The 10,771-nt window shown below is 45.5% G+C and overlaps 1 long non-coding RNA gene across 1 annotated transcript; it reads left to right on the top strand.

Annotated features, from left to right (window-relative positions):
- Nucleotides 1-720: 720 nt before the first annotated feature.
- LOC149362631 (uncharacterized) lies at nt 721-10,479 on the top strand. Its single transcript, XR_016288518.1, has 4 exons — nt 721-857; nt 3,302-3,421; nt 4,413-4,508; nt 7,010-10,479. It is a non-coding gene; the product is annotated as an uncharacterized LOC149362631 (long non-coding RNA).
- The last annotated feature ends 292 nt before the right edge of the window (nt 10,480-10,771 follow it).

The raw sequence follows: 10,771 nt of genomic DNA, 5'->3' as shown, positions 1-10,771 counted from the left end.
TTAATTAATATCGTAAAAGATGAACACGCTTCTCATTCATCACAGCTTCCCTTGCGCTTCGATTAATCGTATCTTGACCTACAACGCAAGCGTTCGAAACTAGAGGGCGCATGCAGCATTGCTGCGTCGGCCCTGCTGTTTTGCTGTGAGCGCTTCTTCGCAGTGCTCACAGGCTCTGAAAAACAGCATACGCAGATACTTAACCGATAACCCAAACACTGATCAAATGAGTAAGAATGCCGTAGTGCCGTGATAGCTTCAAGGTTTTTTTTCCCTAAACGACTATAACCCTTCTCCCAAAACAGATGAAAACTGTTTTAACAGTGAAACAACTGCTTCTCGGCCGGTTTGTCGTAAAAAAAAAAACTAGAGTAAGTTGGAAACATTTATATAAAGCGCACACGGGCAACCTAGCTATTCACATTTATATCTCCAAAGGTGCCTTTGCATGCACATCCTTCCAACGCACGAGGACAGCAGCAGTTCGTGGTCATCGTTACTAACAATGACTACAGATGCATCTTTGTCCATCAAGTAAGACATCTAGCTTTATGGAGGTCGAAGCGCGAGCAGTGAGTGTATGCTTTTCACGATGACAGCTTGTTTTGAGGTACGTGTGATGCCTCTGAAAAGCTGTCAAGGAATGATAAATGGCTTCCTTTTCCGTCATAGAAACAAATCCATAATTTTTTTTATGCACAAAACATTTGCAGCGAAAAACCTACACACGCAGGGCACTCAAAGCAACCAAGGGTTACGAAAACTAGGTCCGAGCAGCAAGAGCTAGGTGTGGCTGCGCCCCAGGTCCCCGATGGTCTCTGCCACCTCTGTGGGGCTTCTGCTATTCCTCTGCCTGGGTAAGTTTTCTGGTAAAAAGCCTGAAGTGTCATCTTGGGCGCGACGGCCCCACATGGCTAATTTAATTCGTGCAACTATTAAACTCTTGTTTTGGGCTAGTTGGCTTGTGCTGATAGTAAGGTAAAGACGGCGCGACCAACGATGCCACAGAAAACACACAGGCGCTGATCCTGTCGTTAGTGTATCTTCTCTGGCCCCGTTGATGGCGCCGTCATCATTTTTTTTGTTATTACTATTAATATCAGTTCATGTGATGAGTACCAAGTTTGTAGCATCGTGTTTGCGGCAAGAAAGCCTAAATAAAAAATTTCATTTGAAATTTACCTACCCACTGAGCTCTCCAGCCAGTCTTGCTGCAACATGTATATACTTACCGGCCTTCAGGATAGACCTTGGAGCAAGATACAGATTTAAAACACGGGAATGGCGGAAATCATTTTGAGTGCAGGTGAGTAAGACGAATGAGTTTAGTTGAAACCATTCGCTGTAGTGAATGCGCATAATATTGCAGGAAGGATTTTTCTTGTTTGTCCGGTTGTTTGTCCGGTTTGTCCAATGTATCTCTTACCGCATTGGAGCGGCACGTCATAGATGACTTCCTTGTCGCATTGTACAAACCGGTAGGTGCATCAACACTAGACTGAGAGAACACGCCAACTCATGCCGCCAGGTAACGCACCCTGGCAATCTGGCTTCCCACTGTCACCATTGCAAATGGAACCCTCATCACATTGACGCAGCCATCCAAGGCCACGCCAATACCAAACAAGAAGAAGGATGCAAGCCTCACCTGGATGACACCACCATACTTGGTCACGGGAAAACAAAAACTGAACGTGAAATAGTTGAAGCCTTCAATATCAGGACTTGTGGAACAGAAACCTGCGTCAGCACACTATCAATAGCTCTCGAAGATAAAGAAGTAGACTGGTTAAGGTCACTGGCCAGATTGTAGGCAGGAAGGTGAAGGTTGCGGTTCAGATGCAAATTGATTATCTGGTGTGTAGATCATTTGTGCCATCCAACTTTGTATAAAAGCGACACGTTTCTGTCAAATAAACTAGTTGAAAGTATGCGCTTCGTCCGTTTGTTTCCGTGTGTATGTTCCTTGTAGCGCGAATTATCAGTATGAAGCACCAACTAGCCCCCGCTCTTGCATTGTTATCAAGGAGAAACATTTTTCAGAAACAAACCACCGCTTTGTTTTCAATATCGTACACTTTAAGTAGTTCTTCTTTCCGGTTTTAGAATACATGGAAAGCTTTTATTTTAAAATAGCAGTTTTAGTGCAATATCGGTCTGTCCATAACAAGACAGCATTGCAAGATGAAGCCCTTGAAGCAGAAACCCTGCGTCCTGCTTGTCAGAACACGGCCTCTCGCACACTGACCATGTCAGCAGCACAAGTGTCAGCATATGCTTAAGTTACTCTGATGCAGGATATATCACTCCACGTCTGCTTGTCTGAAACCTGCAGTACGAGACACTAAAAAACCTACCAAGTGATGACAAGCACATCCAAATGCTTCCATGATCTTGCGCGCCAGCTGCAACTTGTGTGTGATTCAGAAGAGACGGTCACTAATTGAAGCAAGCCAAGCTCCCGGGTATTTGACGTCAATTTAGACGTTTTCTCCGAACAGCATCTACACCCACCCCGTGGGAACTACAACGCAAGCATTGCTCCAAAACGGATGACACATGACAAACAATTTCAGCAAGAACGCTATGGTTAAATAAATTCAAGGAACAGGTTTAATTAACAGGCGACCGGTGCAAATCTAAGAACATGTGCAAGCTATTTCTTCTCAATGGGGGGCTTTGTTTCACTGCAGTGACAATTTTTGGGGCGTTCAGGTTGTCTCACTCGGTAGCGGTAGTATTGTACAGGCAGATTATTATAACGAGTATACTATGTGTTTAATACATGATCGCATGAAAGGTATACTGTTGGCCATGAGCCAAGGACTGCGCAAGCATCAATGTCTACACCCTCATCTCTGCTGCGAACAAATTTTGCCCGTCGGAGCGGAGCTCTTCAGGAGAGCATACTAGGAGAGCCCAAAAGGAAAGTCGCTTTTTGTGCGCTCAAACTGAGATGAAAACACCATCAGTAATGCATGCGCGTTCGAGTACCGGTCATTCCTCCGACCATAAAGTTGTCCTCCAATGATCACACAGTAAACAGCTCAATGCACAACTTATCGCCTTCAGCCAATTTCGTATGCAGTCTCATGACGTAAGCATTTGCACATAGGCTCTCTTCGCAAAGACGAAAATACTTTTCTTTATGTTTACTGATATACGTAAAGTAATTTTTGGACTAAATTTACCTTGCCTCGTTGTCGTACCGGCGGACAACAACAAAACGAGGAAACATAATACTGGTGTAAGCCTGTGTGAAAACATTCGAAATCATCCGCATATTCAATACTTTTTGCAGTCGCTTTCCTGGACGCGGAATGCTGTTCTGCTGAAAAAGATAACCATGAATCAACAACAGGGATCCAGTCTCGTGACTGGGCTGCATTACTTCGAAGATCTGCCTACAGACCTTTTCATGGTACGGCCAACCTTTGTTGTCTCATTCAGAGTGCCTTTTCTCTCGGTCCTTTGAATGCTTAGTACGACGAAGAGAAAGAAAACATTTTATTCGGAAGACAACGACAAGCCTAAAGAATATGCCTGAATCCCAATTTTCTGTGGGTGGCACAGATAACCACTTTGCCTTTGCAGTTCTTTCTGCTGAGCTGCGGTCAAACCATGATATGGTACTTTCTGCGGGTTAAACAGCCTCACTGTCACTGTTGTAAGATGTCGTAATCGAAAATTAACATTTTAACCTCCTCCTAATTAGGCTGTTATTGAGGGCGACCATAACACGGGTAGTCTTGATTATGTGCTCTCTTTAATCATGTGTCCACGTTGGCCTAATGTATGTGCTTCTTGGAGCGGGCGCTCTGATAGGATGGAGTGAGGCAGTGGAGCTGGGGTTCACACTTATTAGACTCGCGGAATAGCCAAAAAGCTGTGACAATAGGGCATCCAAACCCCACTCCGTTCTATCTCTTGTACGGTTATCTTTTACAAAGCTATGTTTAACTGGACTGTTTTCCAAACTACAGAGCGTCGCCGGTCGTAGTATGTTGGAGCAGGCAACTGCAAGTTCGGACTTCTGGCCGTCAGAACGTTGTCAAATTGAGCAAAAGATTGCGCTCTCTGAAAAGTATGGTCTTCGCGTTGCAGGTAAAAAAAATATGCCTAACCATGGCTTCCTTGGAATTGGTGCCTTAATGCGAGGGCGCAGGGTATGGCTTACCTCCTCCCCTCTTAGGAATCAGTGGGACAGCTCCAAATGCTTTAGCCCTGGTTTACCTTGTAGTTCAGAAGAAAGTGAAAAGGTTGGATCGAAACTGGTGCTCATGAGTACAGATATGTGGAGTAAACTTTCCTCTTTAGCCCTTCATTTTTGTCACAAAAGATAAGTATCATCAGTGGAGGAAATAATACGGGAATAAAACAAATTGAACGATTTATTTTGCTCTTTCAAACAGATGGCTTTGCGCATGGCAGATGGAGACACTACGGCCGCCACTATCGCCGTCATTTGAGGCGTTCAAGACACAGGCTGCGCAAGAAGATTCACAGACGTAAGATTATAAAGCGTGACGTTTCTTTTTTACACACGTTAAGTAATTGCCACCAACAAAGAGACTTTGCACCACTTATTTCGCTCCCGTAAAAAAATATGTAATTGACTGTTCTGCAATGCATTTTGTGCCCTGCAACTTTAAAAAGAATTTCCATTCAAAAGCAGCTCGTCAGTAGTATTCTGTGAAAGGTGTCTCGAACCATGGAACGTAATACATTTTTACTGGAGCGTTAGTTATTCATTCTAAGACGCATTTTATTTCTCTTCGTCAATTTCCACTTCAGCCTCCTTTAACTTAATGAACTTATTTAAAAGCAACTATGTTTACATTTTAAAGCGGGGCAGTAAAAAGAACGTGAAATTTTATTGATATTGGGCTGTACTTGCTTGCGAACACTATTTAAAGTATACTGATAACATCTTGTATTTGAATAATAATTTCTTGATATTTGAGAAACAACAGCTCGAAACTAAACTAAATGAAGCTGCGAATTTTACCTTTCTTGAAATGAGGTCAAAATTCTTTATTACTCTTAGAGTTCTAGTGCCGAGAAAAAGAATCAAAATGCAGTAACAAACCGATCTTTTTGTAGGGACCTAATTACCGTTCCTTCTTTGTTCTTGAATTGTGAGGTAAGGCTCCAGGCTGTCCAAACAGCTAAGGTTTCAGGCTTCGTTTGCGACAGACGACTAACTGCCTTTTGTCCAACTATTCGACTGCTGAAAGCTTAACAGAGCGGCACTAATGGGAAACCATCGCGGTCACGCAAAGCGAAGCTCATATATTGACAGCATAGAGCTTTAAACTACGACAGCGATATCTGAAGGGTGGCTGTGTGCTTCTCTTGTAGAGCCCCGACAGCCCATGAGGCGTGCGGGCAACGAATTTCAGTTCTGGTGTAGCTAAGAACGCGCAGACGTCAAACAACAAGCCAGCCTATGTCTAACTGCGGTACAAGAGCAGTCGTAGTAGTAGTGGTATATTAAACAAAAAACTAAAGCAAAAGGTTCTGCCGGCCGCTGAAAACGCTACTTCTTAAGCACTGGAATGACAGCCCGCGGAAATAAAAGGAACAGGAAGAGGATATGAAGTGAAGCACAGAGTGCAGCAAAAGCGACAGAATACAAGTGAGCACTGTACACTTTATAAAACATAACAAGTGCACAACGAAAAATTGCGCTTGTGCACGATGCTCCTGCTTCAGTGGCCGAAATATCGTGTCGACTTAGGCAGTTATAGCGTTCCATCACGCTGATGACAAGCAGGATGCGGTGACATGGGGAATAGGTGTGAAGTTATCAGAGAACTAACAGATTGCTACTAAGCGCTATTTATTCGGAGTTCGTTTCGGTGCTCAGTATGCTTGCATCCCACTGTTATTGGGGTTTTGGAGTTTCAGTGTCTTGGAGTATCGGAGTTTTCAAGTTTCGGAGTTTTGGAAAGACAAAAAGAAAGCACTACAGCCCCAGGCAGCGGCCAGTGCAGCTCTGAGCGGTACTTGGGTCGTTTTTTTATCGCTGTGAAAACAATCCTTTAAGGATTCAAAAACTTAGCTCTAGCGCTATATTAGCTAAGTTATTCTCGAATAAACCTCTGTAGCACAACAAAGAAAATTACCGTTTGAAACACAAAGCTGTAGTGCTACGTGTCGGTGGCGTTCCACGGGGTTGCAGGATGTGTCTTGCTAGACAAGGCCAGACAAATAGGCGAACGTCCAATGGCGAAATTTCCAACTCTCTTACTTGAAAGAAACACGAGGAAGGGAGGAAGGAGTTGGGGTTGGAAGTAGTATGGTCAGAATTGGGCACTAGTGTACGAGTACGAGTGCGAGTGTTTTTCTCAGGACAACCACCATTCTGTCTTTCTCAAACAACAGCGGCGTACGATGCTTCCAACGGCACCATCTTGTAAGCGCGTACTCAGAAGCTACGATTTCCCTTCGCCTCTCTGCAATAAATGCAATGGCTAAGCTGTAGGGGCTACAGATATTTTTGAAAAATTGCAGTATACAAGATGTAGGCATAAGCTTAAATATAAATTATATAACGTGTGTATCCAACGATTGATCGATCTCTAGACGCATATTTGATACGAGCAAGAGGATGAGAGGTTAGTATGCATAGACCTTGAGTTGATATTTGCGTGCACGTGCAAATCTGCAAAGTCATTTTTACCATGTAGCACTAACGCGAATCCACAGTTGCAATTACATTATAATAACAATTATAACTAACGAAAAAAAAACCGCTTTCAGGAGAACGTGCTCATTTTTCAATGTACTTCATGGAAGTAGGCGCCCAACGCAAAGAAATCCATATCGTTTTGAGTCCGCCCTCGTGATGGTACTGTCAAGGCAAATCTACAAAACGGCTGGTTGTGAATTTGAAGGAGACCATGTGTGTGTGTTTTTTTTTTCACTTAGTGCTTTTTGTAAGTATCCGCCTATTTCTTCCATGTCTAAATCCTACTAATCGAAGACCATTCGCGATTCTTTCCAGTGCTCCGAGAATGGCGCCGATTTCGAACGCAAGGAGGTCCTCCAGAATTTGCCCACTTTATTCAATGGCTTAGTCATAACAACAGACTGCGTTACATTTGGTTTCCAGCTGCGCCTCGTTTTGTCTTGTGGTGGCTGCGTGTAGGGAGACATCGCTTTGGTAGACATTGGCCAGAAGGTATTAAAGCCTACATTGAATTTGAACACCCGCAAAACAATATTTTCCTGCTCCAAGAAAAATGGCCCACCCAGAAGCTTTTGTACAGATTTCGCAATTATCCAGGATTCATCCAGTTGTGGAGAAGGAGAAATGATCCTGAGATGGGTTTGCTCTGGGGGCAAGCCAGTCCGATATTTTCTCAGAACTGGCATAAACCGGCCATGCCCTCTTCATTTGATGTGATGTTCCCGAGAATGAAACATCGTGCAACTCCGGTTTATCTCCAATGGTGGCAACGCAGAGCAGCACCGTCGCGTACAGCTCAACGGGCGGCAGGAAATCAAGGATACCAAAGTGGTTGGCAAGATTTTTCACTCCCTCTTCGTGAAGGACAGTGGTCTGAAGATAAGTTAGCACCTGGCATTCAACACGTACCTGATCGCCGTCAGTGGCGGCGACTTGGCGGTTTACAAGGCGGCAGCAAGTGGCTGCTTCAATGGAACCAGAACCTAAATGCTGGTGTGCAGAAATTTAGTGGCGGTGCTAACCTTCCTTCTCAACGGCCCCAAGAACAATACAGGATATTTGGTGAGACGCTACCTTCCTTTCTCTGGCGGCAGAGAGCAACGAAGCCAGGTCAAAACATCGGCTGGAGAGAAGGCAACATGGGAGCGCAATCGATCTCGCGAGGCTTTGCTAACACCTTCAAAACTCCACAGGAAAGAATGCAAACAACTGCTTTTCTTAGAAGTCCGTATTATGAGCGTTTGAGGCTGCATGGTGGACAACGTGGTTTAAATAGGCGGCACCTTATCAATACCGAAGATTGGAAACAAGTACAGAAACAGCCTAGCACTGGATTTTTATATTCTAGAGAATGGCCAGATGCGCTTCGAGTTAAGAGCTTACGTATGACACCTGGCCACAGAGTTCTCTGGCAGCCGGAAAGAGACCTTGGCAGCATTCAGCAGTCGCCGCAAAATTACAAATATGGTGAAAGAAGACTCCATCTGCTTCGTAACCAATACGGGCGTGACTCTACGAGTACAAGTGTCCAACTTTCATGGCCTAGACATCAAAGTATGCCGGGGCTGGGCGGACAGCCATCTTCTGAAGCGGCTTTTGTAAATTATTTTCTGCCCGATTATAACCGGCTTGCAATAACACAAGGATCTACATCGCAGCTGGACCCTTGGCACATGCGCTGGCTGAGCGGGGATGTAAGACCGGGCCTAGAATTAAACGGCAATGAGCAAAAGCCTGCCAACAGAGTTGGACGTCAGGAACCTTGGACAACTAGGCGACTAAAGCCCAGCTATCATATGTGGTGGCAAGACATTGGGAGATACGGCCCGAACAGACAATGGTATAAACAAAACATGCGTATTCGCGGATTTCGGCCGGTGATTGAGCAGTCCCGATGGCTGACTCCTATAAGTGCCCGAGAGTCCGGTTATTGGAACTGGAGGAACGGAGCTGAATGGCCTGGCTTTGTTCGGTCGAGGCCGCAAAATACTGTCAGGAGCGCAGGGCGAAGCCAGAGCGGTGAAACAACTCCTCTGAATGAAGGACAGAAGCGTGGAGCTCAGGATCGGCTCATTTTTTTGCCTAAGCTACCTTTAGGAAAACATGGTGAGCAACCAGAGCCTTGGTTATTGATGTGGACACAGGCAAATGGAATGCCTCAAATTAGGCAGCGACAGAGTACCCCTGAAAATTTTGAAAGTGCGCCTGAACTTCTTTGGTGGGGAGCTCGAAATGAGCCTTATATGAGAATGCATCAAATTATTCGCAAAATACCACTGCATCAAGAAACGGAAAGGCTTCAAAACACTCAGCAGATTTCACCTAAGGGCCACCACGACATGTTATCGACGTGGTTGCTGCAGAATGAGGGCCTGCCGCACCGTTACAGGCCATTTGGGCCTTACTTACGAGAACCTGGTATGCAGCGGTCGCTTATATCAGAGGGGTCGCCCTTTTATTTACCTTCGCAGGAACATCGTAGGTGGCCCGGCTACGTGAACATGTGGCGGGAGGGTGGAAAGAGCGGTGGTCTACAAGGTACGCAAAACTACATATTTTGGGCACCACAGCGTGGAATTTTTGGGCCTACTGGCAGGTGGCAGCTTGAAAATAAAAATCCAACACAGGATCACCAAAGACCTCTCAGTGCACCTCGACCGGCAGGTGGAGCGGACTTTAATCAACCACGTGCAGTACCTGTGCGCTCACAATGGTGGCAACAGCAAAGGGGGCCTTTTCTTAATTTCCGGTGGACAGAGAGAAACCTGGCACCGCAAGTAAATTGGAAAAACCCAAGCGAAGGCTCACCAGAGCCAATGACTGTTCAGCAAGGCCGAGAAAATATGGCAGGTTTTGGACATGTCCCGCAGTGGATACAGGAAGGAATAACAGGTTTTAATAGGAGATGGCAGCAAGGCTACAGAGAGCCTAGAGCTAACGCACCTGAAGTGTACAGCAATTTACGTTCTTCTGGACTCGGCCATGGCGCACAACTGATCGGAATGACACCTGTGAGGCCAGCCGCATTGCAGTGGTGGCAATACGGAGGACGGCTAAGAAATAATGCTCCCTTGCGTGAATCCGTCCGAAGAGAAAAAACGAGCGAAGAACCGATCATCAGACGTGAGCCCGAGGTATCATGGTGGAAGCAAGCCGAGAAATTGCCTAGTGAAATGCCTGCAACAGAAGATCATCATACGACAGGGTTGAATCAACAATTTTCCAATCCCCAAAATGGCTACACATTTTCTTGGCAGCCGTACTTCTGGCGAGGCATTCAAGAGCCGAAAGAGTCTGCCGATGATTTGCAATGGGCCCAAGAAATTTTCAGAACACGCGGAAACCGGAACACGCCTTTCAAGCCCTTCCTGCCCGAGAGGCGACGGCCTCGGTTTCAAATGATAGCTGGCTTCCACCCTACACCTGGACATCCTTTATTACCGCAAAATCGGCCAAGATATTGGCAATACGGAGCGGCTGGTGTTAGGTCTGGAGGAGATGAGGAGCCTCCTGGGTATCTCAAAGCACTCTATGGCCAAGACAAACAAAGCGGCATTTGGAAGAAGTTCCCTGCTGATGTAGTTTCGGGACAACCGGCATGGTGGGTCCACAAGAAAATTCCTAACTGGTGGAAAATACAATGCGGCAGATGTGCGCAGGAGTACGGAATTCCAAGGGTGCCTTACAAGATTGTTTGTCTGCAAGTACCGCAGTCCACAAACGTGTGGCAGCTGCTGCAGCGAGTTTTTACCAGCCTTGACAAAAACCGACATTAAGAAACTAATACCGCTAGCGAGAATTTATTTTGCTTTTTACAGGTATTGAATAAAGATTTCCTTAATGTCTCCTCTGGTGTGTTCAGTAAATGTCCCGTCAGCACACTGAAATTTCCCTAAGCGCACGCATAAATAAATACAAGACAAGCTACTGAAATGGCATCCATTTGAATGGCAACGAGCGATAGACACTTTGAGATGTTTATGGCGATGCATATTGCAATGGCTTCTCAACGATCACAGGGCATTGCCCCATCCTGCGGCCTCAGTACTACCAGGTAGGTACAGTCAAGATAACTAT

Source organism: Amblyomma mixtum, chromosome 2 (genome assembly GCF_055824585.1).
Source record: "Amblyomma mixtum isolate Tamu chromosome 2, ASM5582458v1, whole genome shotgun sequence".
NCBI classification, from domain to species: domain Eukaryota; kingdom Metazoa; phylum Arthropoda; class Arachnida; order Ixodida; family Ixodidae; genus Amblyomma; species Amblyomma mixtum.
Note: the sequence above shows the minus strand (reverse complement) of the source record. Positions and strands in the feature narration are given on the sequence as shown.